The sequence below is a fragment of the Bos indicus genome, chromosome 11 (assembly GCF_029378745.1).
Source record: "Bos indicus isolate NIAB-ARS_2022 breed Sahiwal x Tharparkar chromosome 11, NIAB-ARS_B.indTharparkar_mat_pri_1.0, whole genome shotgun sequence".
NCBI lineage: Eukaryota > Metazoa > Chordata > Mammalia > Artiodactyla > Bovidae > Bos > Bos indicus.
The window spans coordinates 18,127,825-18,149,619 of NC_091770.1; the positions used below are offsets into that span (position 1 = coordinate 18,127,825).

The window sequence follows — 21,795 nt, forward strand, 5'->3', positions numbered from 1 at the left end:
ATACAGGACATTTTTGCTTGAACCTGGGCTGGCTTGGACAACTACTTGTAAGTAATAAAATGCAGCAGAACCAGTATTTTTTACTTCGGAGGCCATATGAAAGGGCTGTTCTGCTTGTGCCTTATTTCCTCAGAGCTCTGGGCACAGTATAAAAAGTCCCACTATCTCATCACAAGGTTGTTGTGAAGAAGCCCAGCCAAGCCACGTGGAAAGACCATATATATATATGTTCCATTCAACAGTGCCAGTCCAGGCAGTAAACAGGTGTGGGATGATGCCTTCAGATGAATCTAACCCAGGCCATCAAATTAACCCCCAGCTTCAGCCTTCTCAGCTGAAGCCACAGATATCACAAGGCAGGGAAAAAAAAAAAAAAATTCATCTTTGTGCCCTTCTCTGTTTCCTGACACACGGAATCCATGAGTATATTAAAAGGCTTTTTACTTTATATCACTAAGTTTAGCATGGTTTGTTACACAGCAGTATAGATCAGAGCACCTGCTCACATCTTTGTAAATAGTCCTTTTGTTGCTGCTGCTGCTGCTGCTAAGTCACTTCAGTCGTGTCCGACTCTGTGCGACCCCATAGACAGCAGCCCACCAGGCTTCCCCGTCCCTGGGATTCTCCAGGCAAGAACACTGGAGTGGGTTGCCATTTCCTTCTCCAATGCATGAAAGTGAAAAGTGAAAAGTGAAAGTGAAAGTGAAGTCGTGTCCGACTCCTAGCGACCCCATGGACTGCAGCCTACCAGGCCCCTCCGTCCATCGGATTTTCCAGGCAAGAGTACCGGAGCGGGTTGCCATTGCCTTCTCCTTTACTCAACTCTTTACAAATTGTCCTAATTCGATGAGTTGCCTGTTTCCTAACAGAACCCTGAGAGATACAAAGGGAATTCCAAATAAATGCCCTATGAGCAGTATAAACAAACTCCTATAGAAGTGTGAAATAAGAAGGATTAACCTTCAGTTGGCTTAATCAGGGAATCCTCCATAAGAGCAGGAGCCATGTCTGAGATTGTAGGAAATCAATAATATCTGATGAAGTTTGCTGAATTGGGAAGTGAGAATTTTACTGGACCTCAAGAAACAGCTGTGATTAGGATGGGAAGAAACGGGGTGAGGTGGAGTATTGTAGACAGAATAGTAAAAATAAAGAACACAGCAGCAAGAATGTGCCTTCAAATAACAACTTCCATTATAGATCAGTCTGGCTGGAGCAGAGGCTCCACCCTGAAGCAAGGGCAGCTTCTGCAGGAAGCAAATCTCTCACCCTGTCTCTTCCTGCTACACAGCCTTTATCAGTTCTCCATAATTCTCAGGAGAAAATTCAAACTTCCTAACATTGGGCTTCTCTGGTGGCTCTGTGGTAACAATCTCCTGCCAATGCAGTAGACAAAGAGTTCAATCCCTGGGTCAGGAAGATCCTCTGGAGAAGAAAATGGCAACTTATTCCAGTATTCTGGTGTGGGAAAACCCATGAAGAGAGAAGCCTGGTGGGCTACAATCCACGGGATATCAAAAGAGTTGGATACTTCCGAGTGTTCAACAACAACATTGCTCTTGAAACTCTTCTGGATTTATATCTCTCTGCACTCATCTTTATGTACCAGGTCCCCCATTTGCACCTGTGTTTGTACCACATTACCCATCTTTAGAGTCAGACTTATGCAGCTTTATAATTTTGAACACGCTGCTTTTTCTTAACACAGACTATTCTATACATCCACCTTCCTCCTTCCAACTTGCAACTACCTTCACATCTCAAGACATAAATCCTCCCCTCTAGATAGCCTTCCCAGGCACTTATCATGTGAGGTAGTAATTCTCCCTAATTACCTATATGATTCTCTGTGCTCACAAATATGGTAGCCCTTATAATGGTCCTTTAGAGTATTTATTTTTTTGGTCCAGCTATACACCATAAACTCCTTACTCACGGACAGGAATTTGGATCTTGCTATGAAGAACTGTACAAAAAAGATCTTCACGACCCAGATAATCACGATGGTGTAATACTGACCTAGAACCAGACATCCTGGAATGTGAAGTCAAGTGGGCCTTAGAAAGCATCACTACAAACAAGGCAGGTGGAGGAGACGGAATTGCAGTTGAGCTGTTTCAAATCCTGAAAGATGATGCTGTGAAAGTGCTACACTCAATATGCCAGAAAATTTGGAAAACTCAGCAGTGGCCACAGGACTGGAAAAGGTCAGTTTTCATTCCAATCCCAAAGAAAGGCAATGTCAAAGAATGCTCAAACTACCACACAATTGCACTCATCTCATGCACTAGTAAAGTAATGCTCAAAATTCTCCAAGCCAGGCTTCAGCAATATATGAACCGTGAACTTCCTGATGTTCAAGCTGGTTTTAGAAAAGGCAGATGAACCAGAGATCAAATTGCCGACATCCGCTGGATCATGGAAAAAGCAAGAGAGTTCCAGAAAAACATCTATTTCTGCTTTATTGACTATGCCAACGCCTTTGACTGTGTGGATCACAATAAACTGTGGGAAATTCTGAAAGAGATGGGAATACCAGAACACCTGACCTGCCTTTTTAGAAATCTATATGCAGGTCAGGAAGTAACAGTTAGAACTGGACATGGAACAACAGACTGGTTCCAAATAGGAAAAGGAGTTCATCAAGGCTGTATATGGTCATCCTCCTTATTAAACTTATATGCAGAGTACATCATGAGAAATGCTAGACTGGAAAAAACACAAGCTGGAATCAAGATTGCCGGGAGAAATATCAATAACCTCAGATATGCAGATGACACCACCCTTATGGCAGAAAGTGAAGAGGAACTCAAAAGCCTTTTGATGAAAGTGAAAGTGGAGAGTGAAAAAGTTGGCTTAAAGCTCAACATTCAGAAAACGAAGATCATGGCATCTGGTCCCATCACTTCATGGGAAATAGATGGGGAAACAGTGGAAATAGTGTCAGACTTTATTTTGGGGGGCTCCAAAATCCCTGCAGATGATGACCGCAGCCATGAAATTAAAAGACGCTTACTCCTTGGAAGGAAAGTTATGGCCAACCTAGATAGCATATTCAAAAGCAGAGACATTACTTTGCCAACAAAGGTTCGTCTAGTCAAGGCTATGGTTTTTCCTGTGGTCATGTATGGATGTGAGAGTTGGACTGTGAAGAAGGCTGAGCGCTGAAGAATTGATGCCTTTGAACTGTGGTGTTGGAGAAGACTCCTGAGGGTCCCTTGGATGGCAAGGAGATCCAACCAGTCCATTCTGAAGGAGATCAGCCCTGGGATTTCTTTGGAAGGAATAATGCTAAAGCTGAAACTCCAGTACTTTGGCCACCTGATGCGAAGAGTTGACTCATTGGAAAAGACTCTGATGCTGGGAGGGATTGGGGGCAAGAGGAGAAGGGGAAAATAGAGGATGAGATGGCTGGATGGCATCACTGACTCGATGGACGTGAGTCTGGGTGAACTCCGAGAGTTGGTGATGGACAGGGAGGCCTGGCATGCTGCGATTCATGGGGTCACAAAGAGTCGGACACAACTGAGCGACTGAACTGATGCTTAAGAAAATAAATTAATATAATGAATTAATGTTTAATCAGAGTAGCTTTTGGAGTAGTGAATAAAGAATCAACAAGTTTTGTGATTGATTTCAGACAATGTTGTTTTTTCTGTTCACTTCATTGGCCCTTATACTTCGAAGAGCACCCATTATTAATTATACTTTTTTAATGAAAAAAAATGAAACATGAATGAATGGATATAAGTAAGGAAGAGGGAAGAGTTGATGATATGACTGATATTACCATCCTTTTTTATATTAGCAGGAGACACAGACATTTAGAGTTTACATAGAAATTGTCAATCCCAAAACTCTTTGAAAAAGAAGTGTAGTTAATTAGATTGCTATGTTTCAGTCTATTTAAACCAGGAGGGAATTTTTAAAAGAACAACAGGATGATCTTTTTACTCTTCCTGTTCCCTGCTTCCTCTCTCATTGGTCAAGAACATAGTTCTGTCTCTCCAACATACATCACAGCAGGATTCTCTATGACCCACCTCCCAGAATATTGGAAATAAAAGCAAAAATAAACAAATGGGACCTAATTAAACTTAAAAGCTTCTGCACAACAAAGGAAACTATAAGCAAGGTGAAAAGACAGCCTTCAGAATGGGAGAAAATAATAGCAAATGAAGCAACTGACAAACAACTAATCTCAAAAATATACAAGCAACTCCTACAGCTCAATTTCAGAAAAATAAATGACCCAGTCAAAAAAGGGGCCAAAGGACTAAATAGACATTTCTCCAAAGAAGACATACGATGGCTAACAAACACATGAAAAGATGCTCAACATCACTCATTATCAGAGAAATGCAAATCAAAACCACAATGAGGTACCATTTCACGCCAGTCAGAATGGCTGTGATCCAAAAGTCTACAAGCAATAAATGCTGGAGAGGGTGTGAAGAAAAGGGAACCCTCTTACACTGTTGGTGGGAATGCAAACTAGTACAGCCACTCTGGAGAACAGTGTGGAGATTCCTTAAAAAACTGGAAATAGAACTGCCTTATGACCCAGCAATCCCACTGCTGGGCATACACACTGAGGAAACCAGAACTGAAAGAGACACGTGTACCCCAATGTTCATCGCAGCACTGTTTATAATAGCCAGGACATGGAAGTAATCCATCAGTAGATGAATGGATAAGAAAGCTGTGGTACATATACACAATGGAGTATTACTCAGCCATTGAAAAGAATACATTTGAATCAGTTCTAATGAGGTGGATGCAACTGGAGCCTATTATACAGAGTGAAGTAAGCCAGAAAGAAAAACACCAATACAGTATACTAACGCATATATATGGAATTTAGAATGATGGTAACAATAACCCTGTATACGAGACAGCAAAAGAGACACTGATGTATAGAACAGTCTTTTGGACTCTGTGGGAGAGGGAGAGGGTGGGATGATTTGGGAGAATGGCAATGAAACATGTATAATATCATATATGAAATGAGTTGCCAGTCCAGGTTCGATGCATGATACTGGATGCTTGGGGCTGGTGCACTGGGATGACCTGGAGGGATGGTATGGGGAGAGAGGAGGGAGGAGGGAGGAGGGTTCAGGATGGGGAACACATGTATACCTGTGGTGGATTCATGTTGATATATGGCAAAACCAATACAATATTGTAAAGTTAAATAATAAAATAAAAAAATTTTTTTAATTAAAAAAAATAATAATTCTTTTTCAAAAAAAAAAAAGAACATAGTTCTCAAGCAGTGAGTTTAACACTTTGATCAAGGGCTTGATCTTTAGTCTCTTGTCTGAGATGGGATTCCTGTTTATCTTTCTGTAAATGACTGATTTAATTTACCTGAAATGTTTACACAGTTAATGTATATTTCAATCTCTGTTTGCTTTGATAATTAAATGTTTCCTACCTGTAAATGCTTCTATTCAAAGTATTAATTTGAATAGCTCAAATTAATGCAGTACTTTAGGTATCTTGCCTTCAAATACAATTTAAACACAGTATTATGTTAGAAAAATTGAAACCAGTGTTCTTAGTGCTGGTTAATTCTATTTACTTAATAAACTTTGATAGTTTGCATTTAAATTATTCTTGATTTACTGCTATTTTGATAAGGCTTTGTAATACCAAAAGCCAGATTTTAATCTTCTTTTAAATGAGGTTCAGTTTGAGGAAAAATGAACAATTAGCTTAACAATCCCATATTCCTCAGAGCAATGCTTCCAGTTTTCAGTAACCTAGTTGATCCTTACGAGTCTCGAGGATGATATTTGACCTTCAGTAAAACTGTACCATAATAATGATTTTTAAAACCTTACAAGCTACTTTGATTGTATTTCCAAGCTATCACAGGTGACTGGAGTTACTCAATAGTCAAATGATTGCTAATCAATATTGTGAATACATTTCACTTCATATTACTCAGACTGCCTCATACACAGCTGCTATTTTGAATGACTTTCCTTCAAGTCAACCTTATTTGCCTCATTTTTCTCCCAATACCTTTTGTTTCCTTTATTGACTGTATATCAATTTCCCTACAAAATTACCATCCACAGCTCTGAATCTTTGAGTTTAATGTTTGCTTCATGTAGCATCTGTTGACATTTGATTTATGATTTGTGCATTGAGACCTTCAAGAAATAATAAATAAGACATTCATTTCCTAGATATCCTCAGTTTGCTCAATTGATTAAAAATGCCCTTAAAAAAACATAGAGAATCAAAAGCAAATGAGATAGCTTGAGATAATGTCTGTTCTGCCTCAGAAGCAAAAGTTACCATTTTAAAAATTACCTGTAGCCTGTAAGCATTAAAATTTTTAAAAAGTGCCTGGAATCCAGCTGCACGCTTAACTTGCTTCTGTCTTCTACACTCTTCCAGCTGAATGTCCCACTTGTTCAGTTCAGTTCAGTTCAGTTCAGTCTCTCAGTCATGTCCAACTCTTTTCAACCCCATGGACTGAAGCAACCAGGCTTCCCTGTCCACCACCAACTCCCAGAGCTTGCTGAAACTCATGTCCATCAAGTCAGTGATGCCATCCAACCATCTCATCCTCTATCGTCCCCTTCTCCTCCCACCTTCAATCTTTCCCAGCATCAGGGTCTTTTCCAGTGAGTCAGTTCTTTGCATCAGGTGGCCAAAGTATTGGAGTTTCAGCTTCAGCATCAGTCCTTCCAATGAATATTCATGACTGATCTCCTTTAGAATGAACTGGTTGGATCTCCTTGCAGTCCAACGTACTCTCAAGAGTCTTCTCCAACACCATAGTTCAAAAGCATCAATTCTTCAGTGCTCAGCTTTCTTTATAGTCCAACTCTCACATCCATATATGACTGCTGGAAAAACCATAGCTTTGACTATATGGACCTTTGTTAGCAAAGTAATATCTCTGCTATTTAATATGCTGTCTAGGTTGGTCATAGCTTTTCTTCCATGGAGCAAGTGTCTTAATTTCATGGCTGCAGTCACCAGCTGCAGTGATTTTGATTTCATTTGTAAATATATATTTTCTAATGGTAGCACCAAGGAAATACTATGTACTATATATGGAAAGGTCTATAGGTCTCAGCAAGGATCACAAAATTGCTTAGAAAATTAAACATTTGAAATAGTTGGTTTCTACTCATCTTAATTCTGGTTTTCAGGGCTGTGGAATTACTTCTGAATAGAGTAAGTGCTAAGTCATTTTAGTCATGTCTGACTCTCTGCAACCATGTGGACTGTAGCCCACCAGCCTTTGTCCATGAGATTCTCCAGATAAGAATACTGGAGTGGATTGCCTTCCCCTCTTCCAGGGGATCTTCCCAACCCAGGCGTGGAACCCATGTCTCTTAAGTCTCCAGCATTGGCAAGCAGATTCTTTACCACTAGCGCCCCCTGGGAAGCCCTCTGAATAGAGTAGCTGATTCAATTTATACAATGTAGTTTATACATAAAAGTATCTTCATGACACCCCAAATCACATGTATGAAGAAAGAAACCAAGCATTTTGGTTTCAACAAAGTTTGATCATCAAATGAAGTTCAAAGAAAGTGTAGTCAGGAGAGCTAACTTGTGACTAGTAGTTCATTTGATTAAAGAAGACCGAATAAGAAAAGTCAAGGTTGTCAATTCAACCTCCTAATTATTTGAGAGAATTATTCAGAAAATAAACTTGAAGTCTGACTTTTAACTGAATTCCTATCCCAGTCAAGTTACTTGAAAATTATATTCTGACACCTAAAGAAAATAAACATAAGGTTCTGTATTATTCAATATAAACTAACTGAAAAAAAAAAAAAGAAAAGAGGCCAAATTTTTATTTCTGGCAAATGAGCACTCACATAGCCTGAAAACTAATCATCCTCCTGGAAACAACTACAAATAATGGATTCAGGAAAAGTGTTTGCTTTTACTTTATAAGAATACAAGAGATGTCCTCAGAGGCCAAAACCTAAATGAAAGCAGTAATCTAGAGAGTTAAGCAAACTCTAAAGCTGCTGGCTACTTTGAAGGCACCTGATAATCTCTGGTGACCTTGAGTCTCATTTTTGACAGCTGTGCAGGAGATGGGAGACAGGAAACAAACAAAGACTGGGACCTACCCTTGGAGTGGAAAGTGTTAGATTAGAAGAGTCCCAAATAATAAACTGTTGCATCTTTAGGGAAAAGCAGAGTAGTATCTAGGTGTTATATATATTCCTAGTCTGTTAGAAGTTATAGTAGAGTGTTTCCCATTTTTCTTTACTTCTCTGTCCAATTATTTGGCTTAAAACTCAACATTCAGAAAACTAAGATCATGGCATCTGGTCCCATCACTTCATGGCAAGTAGATGGGGAAACAATGCAAACAGTGAGAAACTTTATTTTGGGGGGCTCCAAAATCCCTGCAGATGGTGATTGCAGCCATGAAATTAAAAGATGCTTCCTCCTCGGAAGAAAAGCTTAGACAGTATATTAAAAAGCAGAGACATTACCTTGCTAACAAAAGGTCTGTCTAGTCAAAGCTAAGATTTTTCCAGTAGTCATGTATGAATGTGAGAGTTGGACTATAAAGAAAGGTGAGTGCTGAAGAATTGAAGCTTTTGAACTGTGGTGTTGGAGAAGACTCTTGAGAGTCCCTTGGACTGCAAGGAGATCCAACCAGTCCATCCTAAAGGAAATCCTGAACATTCATTGGAAGGACTGATGGTGAAACTGAAACTCCAATACTCTGGCCACCAGATGTGAAGAACCAACTCATTTGAAAAGACCCTGATGCTGGGAAAGAGTGAAGGCAGGAGGAGAAGGGGACGACAGAGGATGAGATGGTTGGATGGCATCACCGACTCAAAGGACATGAGTTTGAGTAAGTTCCGGGAGTTGTTGATGGACAGGGAAGCCTCACATGCTGCAGTCCATGGGGTCGCAAAGAGTTGGACATAACTGAGCGACTGAACTGAACTGATCCAATAATTTGAGTTTTTTCAGAAATGTTTTATTCAGAAAAATTAATGAAAAGGACAAAGCAGCTATGTCTGCTATAATTATATTGTATCATTATTACGTCTTCAAAAGAAAACCTGCCCTTGTTAATGAATTTTCTCTTTTCAGGATATATATTTTTTCCTAATACTAATATATATATATTATTAGTATTTCAGTAGTTTAGTAATTTGCTTTGTAGCAAACAATTTCAAAACTTAGTGGCTAGTAGCAACAACATTTCTCTTGCTTATAAATCTTCAATTTGGACTGAATTTTTCAGGGATAATTCATTTCTGTTTCACTTGACAGCAGTTGGCATGGCTCAATGGCTAGGTACTAAAATCATCAGAAATCTTTTTCACTCAAATATCTAGCAACTGATGTCAACTGTTGTCTGGGACCTTCATTGAGGTTGACTACCCTAACATTTATAACCTCTCATGCAGCTTGGACTTCCTGACAACATGGTGGATGGGGTCTATGTGTAAGCATTCTGAGAGACAGACACACAGAGAAGCCACATTCCATTTTATGACATAGCCTCAGAAGCCAAGTTGTATCATTTATGCAACACTGCATTCATTGAGGAAATCAAAATACTCTTCCAGATTCAAAAGGAAGGGAAAAGAAATGTACTCCACCCCATAATGGGGGTGTGGGAAAGTTCCAAGAGAGGACACAGGATCAAAAATCCTGCTAAGGCTGTTTTGAGAAAAATGTAATATGTCATATTCCTCAATCTTATTATAGGATAATTATATTTGTTCAATTCAGACCCAAAACAAAGGGAAAAAGAAGCCAAGAGAGGGAATGTTTGTTGGAAAATCGTTAGCCAGAACATTTAAGTTCCACCCTTGCTTAACTGGATGCCCCTAGAAGTGGCCCCTTCCCTTCCTCTTCTTAGCACTTACACTCTAGATATGTTCCAGTCAGTATCTAGCTTCAGAGGCAGGTGTTCTTCCTCCTATCTTTGTTTGCTATCAGGGAGTAGTCATAAATGCTTCCTGAGTGCTTTCTGAGAGTCAAAGGGAAGTTCTTACAATGTGATGAAGATGGTAATAGGAAAATGTCACCATTTATATTGCATTAAAACTAGTTTAGAGATTTTTTTAAGACTAAGCCAAGGTCACAATAATGAATAAGAAGGGGAACAGAAAAGAAAGATATAAAATATGGGGCAAAGGATTTTCAAAAGGACTGAAACTGTGAAAGCCCAGTTAGATCACGGTTCCCTGTTTGAACAACTTTCTAAACTTTCTATTAGCAAACACACTACATAATAGCTTCACTTTTCTATACTTCCTGCAGTGTTCCTCCATGTCTTGCTAGCCTGGCATTCTGTGAAGCTTTCAGAAGAAACAACAAGAAAGTGATTTCAGTCATCTGAGAACATCAATATTCTTCATTCTACATGTATTCCATGTTAATTCTTTTTTAAATGGAAAAGAATTTACCCTTCTTAGAATATTTTATGGAATTCTCACAGTGGTAGAAGAAACGATAGTAATTCTTCAGGGGAGAGACCATAGTAATTCTTCTGTTGGCCCCTGAAACGGTACCTAAAAGGCGGAGTTACTGTAGGGAATTGTGTGGAATGAAGAGGACTAAGCGCATACTGATGACACAGGGAACAAATGTAAGAACATATCCTGAATCATCACATAGCAACTTTAGCACTGGAGACTAAAAAAGCTAAGGCCCTAGACTTTTCTGCTTCTTACAAGTCCATCCGAGACAAGAATCTCCTATCTACCTAGTATTTTTCCCTTTTCATTTTTCTATTTCTTAGTTGCTTATTTGCGTCAGGCAAACAGATATTCTTCTCTATCTAAAAGAGCTTTTTAGAAGAATTGGTTAAAAGAGATTTTAACTCAAAACCCAAATAAGAGGACATTCCAAAGTGACAGCGAGTAGATGGACTAGAGGAGCGTGGAAATGCAAAGGATAAGCCTCGGGTTCCCCTGCTCCACTGGATACAGTTTCCCCAGCAACTCATGCCTCAATCCATGACTCTTGCTCAGCTCCGGTTCTTTTAAATTTCAGTCTCACTTATGGAAACTCTTCTCTTTATATCCTTTCTTCCCTTCTCTTTAACACAACCATCATAATTAGACTAGTGTTGCTGTCACCAAAGATTTTTTCCAATAAAGAGCTGAAGCAATTTTCCACTGAAGTGTTTCCATCATTGCATCACAGAATGCATCTAATGAAATCAAGCAGATCAGCTGCAAGCATAAAAAAAAAAAAAAAAAAAAAAAACCACACTGGGGGTAAAAAATTCCAGTAAATATTGATGCTAAATCAGATCCCATCTGAACGTATGTGTGTGAGCTTTTTAAAGCACTCAGGGAGCAGGGAAGCCCTAAAACAGAAGTGTGAATTAGGTGGAGTTTTTTTTTTTTTTTTAATTAATTGATCACAACCCCTCATGGTGGCCTCACTCCCTATCAAGCATTCAAACCTCATGCTTGGTTGCCTTGAACTGTCCACAGTGAAACTTACAAGCCAACACTTTCCCTCTCATGCACCAAAGGACCACCTCTAAATCCTGGTCTCTGAAGCCCTACCCCTGACTTTAACAGCCTAATACACTATTTCTCGCTGGAATGTTTGAACCTATCTATGGTTAAATGATTTTTCACCCGCCCTTAAAATAAGGATTTCTAGAACTGATACTTTTATTCATATAAGCAGACTGGAGTTTGGAACAATTAGTTAGAACACCATGAAGCACAATTCAAATCACACTGGGCTAAAAACAGTCTGATCTCTAACTGTAAGTGAAATCCTATTCATACAGCACTATATCACAGAAGAGTAAATAAACTAGTCTTTCCAAGCACCCTGTCCCCATTACTACTGACTCTGTACTATTGTAAATCAGGCAAAGTGTTGCTTTTTGACATATTTACGTCTATATTGCAATGACTTTGGCTACTCTGCCAGTATAAAAATTTCCATTATTCTTGTATTAAGCTTGACCTGGCATTACCGCCTAGGCTAATAACCAGTCTCTCTGTGCCTATCACTCCCCATTACACTCCAATCAACACAGCAGCCAGAGTTTTCCAAATGAAAATGCGATCATGTCAACCTCTCTGCTCAAAGCACTACAGTGGCTCCCATGTCAATCAGAGTCAAAACAAAGCTTACAAAGTTATAAAATCTAGTCTCTCCTACTCCCCACTATACCCCACCATTTGCTTTCAGGTCTTATCCTCTTTCTCACTTCCCTCCAGATAACCTAGCTTCTTACTGTTTCTGGAACTGTCCAGACACACTCTCATCTCCAGGCTTTCGCACTTGTTCTCTCTTCCTGACACTCCTTTCCCCCAGATATCCACATGGCTCACTTCCTTCATGGACATTTTGCTTAAATGTCATCTTCTCAGAAAAATATCCAATCATCCTACTTAAGTATACAGCTACCTAAGCCCTCATTTTGCTCTAGTTTGTTCTATCATGCAATAGATTTGGTTTATTTAGTATGTCTATTTCTGATTTTCTTCTACTTGAAAGTAAATTTCAAGGAAGCAGAAAATGTTTGTCAATTTTCTCCTCCAGTACCTCCAGTGCCTATAAAACAGCATAACAAATAGCTGGTATACAACAGATTTATATATATTTAAGGAACAAACAAAAGGTTTTGGTATATTCTTTTCTCATTTCCTATCCTCCAGTTCCCTAAGAAAGGAAGTAAGCCTTATTTATGTTGCAAAATTAATGTCAGTTATACATGTGGACTTGGGTCAGTTCTATGGCTCAAAGCAAGTCTTGCTCCATCATGTGGTAAGAGATTTGAAAGTACATTATTTTCTCCCCTATAGCCTGTGCTCACCCGATGCAATAGAAATATATTTTATATCCTGGGCCTACCTTATGTGATTGCACCATTTCTGGGCACAGTGTCTTCTTTCTAAATGCCAGTGCAATTTATGGGTCCAGCAAAGCTCAACAGATTTGGGTCATAAGAAGTTATTTGAAAATAAGTGTGCCTGGGTGATTTAGCCCTTTACATCTTGTTCAAATATCTGCTTCATTATATACTGACATTATGGAACTGTGACAATACAGTCACAGATGTGCAAGCAAATATGAATGTGGATATATATATATATATAAACCTTTATATATATATATATATATATATATATATCTATAAATAAACCTTTATATATATATAAAGGTTCTCTCAATCCTTTAGGTATCATAGTCCTGTAGTAAAATCTTTCAGTCACATTGTTAGTTGCTGGTTGGGCTTTAATTCACAAAATCAAAGAATTTTACACAGACTTGCATGAAGTGGTATTTAGGATTGTGAGTAAGGCAGGAGACCCAGAATTGGCCATTGAAATTCAGGGATTTCAAGGCAAGCCCCACCATGCATTTCTGCCTAATTACAGAAGGCATTTTTTTATTTTGCTGAGTACAAAGACCACCCTCACAGGGATCAGTCTTGGTAGTACAGAGTTTTCAAAAGCACTCCGTCTGGATATACATTGGCATTACCCACACATAGCAGAGCTCCAATGTGTTCTCCAGGCCATTCACACCTCACTCTACTACTTTTTCACAGGAATGGATTAAAAGGCCACAAGTCTATACCTGTGCCAACACATTTAAAAGGATATCAAAGGGGAACTGAAAGCAGACACTGAATATATCAGATTCCTTTTAGGCATGATGCCCAACTTCACCAGAACCACTCCTTGAATTCCTTGAGACCTGCACTGGGGATCCCTTCCAGCTCAAAAACGCTATGCTTCACTGATTCTTTCAGACCTTCAGGATGTTGATATAAACTAATCTGCGCAGCTAAATTAGGTTGACATTCCTGATACTTACACAGTGACAATTTCACGGTACAAGAAACATAGGAATATAGGGCTAACCTGGTGGGAAAGTGCTTATTCAGTCAGGATTTTGTTAAAAACAGAACAAAACACCAGCAGCAACTTCATTCAGGTCCCAGCAACGCAAATTTCCCCTGAGGCTGCCAAGGCCTGCACCATCCAAAGGGCGTGATCACAGGAACAGAATAAGAGATCCAAGGAAGAAACGAGGAACACAAAAGATAGTAGGAACATCCAAGCAAGAGAAAACAAAGGGTGATGTTCTGCCACTGCATGGATATCAGTGTAATCTACTTCAATTGCTTTATCTCTCTGGTGGCTAAGATGGTAAAGAATCCACCTGCAATGTGGGAGGCCTGGTTTTGATCCCTGGGTTAGGAAGATCTGGAGGAGGTCATGGCAACCCACTCCAGTATTCTTGCCTGGAAAATTCCCATAGACAAAGGAACCTGGCGGGCAACAATCCATGGGGCTGTAAAAAGTTGGACACAACTGAGTGACTAAGCACGGTTAAGCTAAAAGTCAGTGTGGTCCAGTGGAGGAAGTATTAGAAGTCAGAAAACCTATAAGATGTAAACAATTAGTTCCTGCAAGTGTCTTAATTTCTCTGGCATTTATTCTCCTTAACTGTGAAATCAAAACATTTGATTCTGAAGAGTTAAATGGGGTTTACACATCAGAAGTACCTGGGTTTGAACTATGCCAGTTATGTCTAATGTGTGTGTGATTTTGGGCAAATTGTTTTTCCCTCTAAGCCTCAGTTTCTTCATCTGCCAGTAGGGAATAAATAACATCTAACTCAAAGTGGAATTATTTGGCTGGAATAAAAAGAATATATAAAGGTATTTGTCACCTATTGATTATTAATATTTTTTTAAAAAACAAATCTTAAACAATTTTGGGGAAGGGTCAGAAAGAAACTAAAATTACATTAAGATATAAGAAAACTCTGAAATTCTATTTTTCTTTTACTTTATTGTTGCATGTGATGTGATGCTATTAATCCATGCTAAATCATACATATGTAGCAGGTGATTTTACATGTATGAGAAATATTCCTTTTTTTTTTAAGTAAGAGAAATCATTTTAATATATACATTTTCACTTTGGTCAATTCAACAATGATTTCTAATAAGCATGCATATCCATTTAGTTTGCTTCAAATATATTTATTTCTCAACATGCAGCAACCTTCCTTATGAGATAGTTGAGTTGAACTATTTATTCTTAAGGAGTAAAAATGTACCTTGTTCTCAAAGAGTTTTATCAACTTTAAAATTTTCAGTGAGCCTTATGAGGCTGCTCAATATGGTAGTTTTCCCCTGAAATTTCCTATTTGGAGGATGGCAAAACAGTCTAGGATCTTCCCCAGTCTACTGGTCGCTTGTATTCATATCACAGCTTGGCTGGCTAAGAGGTAGAAACTTAATAATATGTAGATAGTATTCAAGCCCAGTTGAGTGAGACAGCTTCATTTTTAGAAAGGAAACCAAATCATGAAAACCCTCCTAATAGTATGATTTGTTCCAGGGTTCTTTTAAGAAGGGACATAATCCTCATTCACAGGACTCTTTATGGCCTTCTAGAGTTTTCTGCTCCAGCCAGTGTTCTCTAGCCAGGTGACTTATTGCACTTGCTGCAGAATTGAAGGCATTAAGTCTCTGTCTACTTTCATAATTGGAGGTGGTGTTAGTCTTCTCATTTCTGGCCAAATGGATCAGACCACACTTTCAACCCTGGTGGCTGTACGTCTTGTTGAACAATACCAGCTCGATTTATGGTTTGTTCCTTCTTTTTCTAGTGCTCCCACCTTCCTGCTGTGTGACCCAGACTGGATGTGTATGCGATGGGAGGGAGTGTGAGCCAGTGGCTGAGGGCACCAAGGGGCCACAGGAAGTACGGGCTCCTCCCAACGCTGGGAACACCTCTGTTTCTCACCAGGGTGTGTGATGAAATCCGGGCAGCTTTTAAGTCTGTACTCTTTCAGCCGCAATAAGGGCCCGGAGTAGATGGGGTAGAAGGCGACGCCGTCATCAGGAGATGAAGCCGCCGAAAATGAGAGCAGTGCGCAGGTTCTGGGAACTGGCTCCAGCCGGGCTACCTGGTTTATCCTAGTGCCTGGGACTCTCCAAACCTGGCTCCCGCCGGCTGGGCCATGACCCGGCTCCAGAAACCTTCCTAAATGAAATGTGACATGTTGGAAGTTCTCATTAGCAAGAAATTATGAGCCAAGGCCAACTTTGAAAATGGATGGGGAAAAGCAGGCAGAAATAAAAGTCTGGTTCAATCTAGAGAGGAGCCAAGAGTATAGATTACCAAATCCAAGGGGTGTGGTGCTCTTGATTACAATCTGAGCCAGTCTTTAGGTCCAAGAGACCTGCCCTGTGGATGCAGGACAGGGCACAGCTACAGCAGGCAGAAGTTTTTAGTACAAGTAGAAACCTATACCAGAGCTAGGAATACAGGTGGGTTTTAAAAGAGGTGTTCAAAGCCAGGTCCAAGAGCCACGCCAGGAATTTAGGACCTCTAGGTGAAATTCTGGGCCAGACCCAGAGGGCGAGTGGATTGGGAACCAGCAGCTGGAGTCCCAAGAAGAAGTTAAGCCAGGAGACTGGGCTATGTATGGGAAGAACAAATATATATGAGAGCTCACTTATCACAAAAGAAAGGAGCTGCAAAATTCCACCAGCCTCTCACTGGTTGAAGGGTTAGATAGTTCTGCACCTGCGGGTGAGGGAGTTTTAGGGCACACAATTGTGGAAAATGGCACGGGCCCTAATTGCTAACATCTGCAGATGCATCTGAGCACTTATTTTGCCACCAGTTGTAACATCCCCAATATTCAGCAACTGCAAATATGACCTACATCCCAGAAATCAATCTAACCATCTATAGTAGATACACTATGTCTGGGAGCAGGGAATTCACCTCCACAAAGACCCAACTGAGATGTGAAAACAGAAGAGGGCCGTGTAGGAGGAGGTAAGTAGAAGATAGCCTCTCAAGACTTTGCTTGTGCAAATGTGCACCAGCTATCTGACACTACCTCTACTCACATGTCTCCCTGTGTAAGGTTTTCACAAATTGCAGGTAAAGAGGACATTTAAATTCCGATTCAACCCACAGGCGTGTGCCAGAGACTGAAGGCGGTATTTGGTCTTTTAGACTAAAATGGAAAAGTAAATGCAGATGGAGATGTATCCTCTGCCAACCAGAGAGCAACAAGCAATATGGTTTCCAACCAGGCAGAGGCAGCACTTAAGCCATCATATTAAGAATTCCCTGCATAAGAGGAGACAATACCTCAGCAGATATGAGTCCTGATTATTATCAACGATAGTCCCCTGGCAGAGGGTGTGAATGATTTGCTTCTAAATGAGATCAAATATTTCACAAGCACAGTTGGAAGAACCTAGCTGTTTATGAACAATTAAATGTTTGGCTAGAAAAAAAAAAATTAGAAACTTTATTTAGGACTGAAGCCAGCTATGGTAGTTTGAAACAAACATAGCGTGTTTCATTATGGGGCTCAGGAAGCAACATAAAATATTTTCCACCAAATTTGCCTCCAGGTAGTTGTAGTGAAATTCAGTCAGCAATTGCAGTATAATTTGAAAAGAAAGAACAGGAGTCCCTTTAGCAATTAAAGACACATCTCAAAAGATAAATAAAATGGAGTCAACTCTGAAGGTAATCCATCTTGCATGATGTTGAGAGCAGAAAAATTAAAGTAGTGGAGGAAACAACCCACTCTAGCTCTTTACAAAGGAGTTTGGTTCAGTGAGGGTGAAGAGTAGGGGAATGTGTGGAAAGGATGACAAAGTTATAACAATTGATTATCAAGCAGAATAAAAAGCAGAATAAGTGACTGGACACTAAATAGGGAAGAGTTAAGGGAAATCAATAGGTCTACACACAGATGAAAAAATACTTATGAAATTGATAATTACTGCTCCAGAGATGAAACAGGAGGACTAATTTTTATAAGGTTTAGACATAATCAGACTACCTATAGGCATCAAAACAGAAGTTCATGCACTACACATTGAATATCTTGCTCCAAGATCCACAAAGGGGTACAGTCACAGTCCCCTGATGCCCACAAACATTCGTTTCTTAACAGTATATGGATATAAAGCAGAGATTTGAAACCACAGAGTTGGGGTTTAAACATACTTGTCTAAATTCCCAGTTATGTCAGTCAGTTCGGTTGAGTCTCTGAGTCGTGTCCGACTCTTTGCAACCCCATGAATCGCAGCACGCCAGGCCTCCCTGTCCATCACCAACTCCCGGACTTCACTCAGACTCACGTCCATCAAGTCAGTGATGCCATCCAGCCATCTCATCCTCTGGTGTCCCCTTCTCCTCCTGCCCCCAATCCCTCCCAGCATCAGAGTCTTTTCCAATGAGTCAACTCTTCACATGAGGTGGCCAAAGTACTGGAGTTTCAGCCTTAGCATCAGTCCTTCCAAAGAAATCCCAGGGCTGATCTCCTCAGAATGGACTGGTTGGATCTCCTTGCATTCCAAGGGACTCTCAAGACTCTTCTCCAACACCACAACTCAAAAGCATCAATTCTTCAGCGCTCAGCCTTCTTCACAGTCCAACTCTCACATCCATACATGACTACTGGAAAAACCATAGCCTTGACTAGATGGAACTTTGTTGGCAAAGTAATGTCTCTGCTTTTCAATATGCTATCTAGGTTGGTCATAACTTTTCTTCCAAGGAGTAAGCGTCTTTTAATTTCATGGCTGCAGTCACTATCTGCAGTGATTTTGGAGCCCAGAAAAATAAAGTCTGACACTGTTTCCACATCTATTTCCCATGAAGTGATGGGACCGGATGCCATGATCTTCATTTCCTGAATGTTGAGCTTTAAGCCAACTTTTTCACTATCCACTTTCACTTTCATCCATAGGCTTTTTAGTTCCTCTTCACTTTCTGCCATAAGAGTGGTGTCATCTGCACATCTTAGGTTATTGATGTTTCTCTCAGCAATCGTGATTCCAGCTTGTGTTTCTTCCAGTCCAGCATTTCTCATGATGTACTCTGCATATAAGTTTAATAAGCAGGGTGACAGACAATATACAGCCTCGATGTACTCCTTTTCCTATTTGGAACCAGTCTGTTGTTCCATGTCCAGTTCTAACTGTTGCTTCCTGACCTGCGTATAGGTTTCTGAAGAGGCAGATCAGGTGTTCTGGTATTCCCATCTCTTGAAGAATTTTCCACAGTTTATTGTGATCCATACAGTCAAAGGCTTTGGCATAGTCAATAAAGCAGAAATAGATGTTTTTCTGGAACTCTCTTGCTTTTTCCATGATCCAGTAGATGTTGGCAATTTGATCTCTGGTTCCTCTGCCTTTTCTAAAACCAGCTTGAACATCTGAAAGTTCCCGGTTCACGTATTGCTGAAGCCTGGCTTGGAAAATTTTGAGCATTGCTTTACTACCGTGTGAGATGAGTGCAACTGTGCGGTAGTTTGAGCATTCTTTGGCATTGCCTTTCTTTGGGATTAAAATGAAAACTGACCTTTTCCAGTCTGGTGGCCACTGCTGAGTTTTCCAAATTTGCTGGCATATTGAGTGTAGCACTTTCACAGCATTATCTTTCAGGATTTGAAATAGCTCCACTGGAATTCCATCACCTCCACTAGCTTTGTTCATAGGGATGTTTTCTAAGGCCCACTTAGAAGTTATGTGATCTTCAGTAAATCCTCTCATCCTGCTAAACTTCAGTGCAGGCAGGTGTCTTCAGAAGGAGACAAGATTTCCTTCATAAGAATGTTCTCAACATTAAGAGATGGAGTCAGAGCCTATGAAATACTAATATGGATTGTTGAAAGTTCTTGAGAATATGTTATATACAAGTGAAAATGCTAAGCATTTGATGTATTTTTACATTCAGTCAACAAAGTTGTCCTGAGATTGAAGTATGTTGTGTGATTTCACATGAAGAAAGTGAAGCTCTGTTCTCTTTCCAAATAATAACATCCTAATCCGACAGACAGACAGACATACACACATACACAAAGGACTTCAAAACCACTAAGAATTAAAGGAACTTAATGTCCTGAGAAGCTCTTCTTAATCCTGGAACAATTCCCAATTCATCATTGCCTTTGATTTTCTTGCTTGCTTATTTATGCTTTTCCCTAGAAATTTGACCTTATTTTATCTTTCACTGATACCACCAATTCTACTAATCACTCACTTCAGTCTGTGTATGAAATATAAACAACATACTATTTCTTTGCTCCCTGTGGAACAATTTCAGTTTTTTAAAAATCTAGATAGAACAGAAAAACAGACAAGAAGGCAACAAATAAATGCTAGACCCTCAATGCAGAAGCAGAACAATCAAAGCACAAATCAATCAGTGATTACTAATACCCTGTGAAATAATATAATCTCATTTTCAGAGATTATATTATTTTCAGAGCTGTCAGATTTCCTTACAGCTGTCAAGAAGGCCTCTCCAATTTTTAAGACATTCATCTTTCAGATTCTTCCTTGTGGGGACAATCATTGCGATATCTGTGGAAATGGAAAACAGTTGGGTATGCTGACAGTGTCCTGGAGGAAAACCAGCTGGCTGCCCTGACAGGCACTATGTAAGTGACAGTCAAATGGGAGCATCAACATGGCTCATGACTTGGCCATGACCCAACCAGTTATTCCCATCTCACTTTATTTCTATCCTGTTTGCTCTGCCTGAAGGATATTCTCTAGCCAGTTATTAAAATTGAGCCACCATACAATGAAGTGAAGCATCTTCATTTATTACTCCCAGGAGACCAGCGTTACCCAGTCTCGTCAGAGTTACATGACCTCCATGCCACTTTGAGGTCCTCAGATGGAGTAAGATGACTGAACAGAGTGATTTAGATTCTATATCCACTCAGATACACAAGCCTTTGTTTTTGCTTTTAGTTGCATGTTTTTGGGGGCGAGTTTAGAATGTAGTCCATGAGTACATGGGCCTCAGGCCCTCCTAGATCAACAATAAAAACAAAACAAAAACTCTTAGTGAGGCATGTGGTCCAACACCACCAACAATACCTGTGGAGGTTTCTAGAACTACAGTACCTTAAGCCCAGCTCAGGCCTACTGAATTTGTATCTCAGGAATCAGATTTTAGGAGATATTATATGTATCAAAGTTGAGAAGTTCTATGCTAGAGACTCAGTCTTTAAGTCAATTGAGAATCATGCTACCAAGTCCAATTAAGTCAAAAGGGAAGAATGATCTGGAAAATGTCAAGAGTGTCTAGCACTATGGGACTCAACTAGTAATCGGTAGGAAGCTGTCAAAGGAAGGAATCCCCTTGATCTGATTCAGCTGAAGCACTGTGGCTTTTTAGTTACTCTTGCAGCCTTGAGTGGGGGGACCTCCCTGATACCTTAGCTAGAAGGCACCACCATGACCAGATCTAGGTGCTTTTTTTAAACCTGCTGCTTTCCATGAAGATGGAGTGACATGCTACTCCTACTGCCAAAGAAGGTCCACAGTCCTCTTCCACAGAAAGAGCCATGTTCCTGAAGACCAGCTCCAGGATAAATCTCTTTATTCTAGCTCCCTTCTTGGAGGATTTGTATACTACCAGGATCTGGTGTGGAGGTGACTAGTTTGACAGTAGTTGGGGAGGAATATTCAGAAGTGACTATACTTGGTTTGTAGTCTCCACAGCTGATTAATCAGAGTTCTGGGACTGAGAATCAAATATATGGCCAATCAGTCTGGAATTTAGGACAAGAAATTCACTGAAAATAGAAGTGAGGGATTCTGTAATAGATTCTCTGGTTTCACTGCATCAGTTAAAACTTTTCTTTGTTACAGGAAAACTGACCCTGGCAACCTACATTTGCTAGGATTCTTTATCCAGTGACTTCTGGTTAAAGTTAACCAGTGGGAGGCTCTGAAAGGGAATTAGACAGGACACAGGAGAGTAGGAGCTATAGACT

The 21,795-nt window shown here is 40.0% G+C and overlaps 1 pseudogene; it reads right to left on the reverse strand.

Moving 5' to 3' along the window:
• Positions 1 to 15,497: 15,497 nt before the first annotated feature.
• LOC109565522 (small integral membrane protein 20-like) lies at positions 15,498 to 20,360 on the reverse strand (annotated as a pseudogene).
• Between the last annotated feature and the right edge of the window lie 1,435 nt (positions 20,361 to 21,795).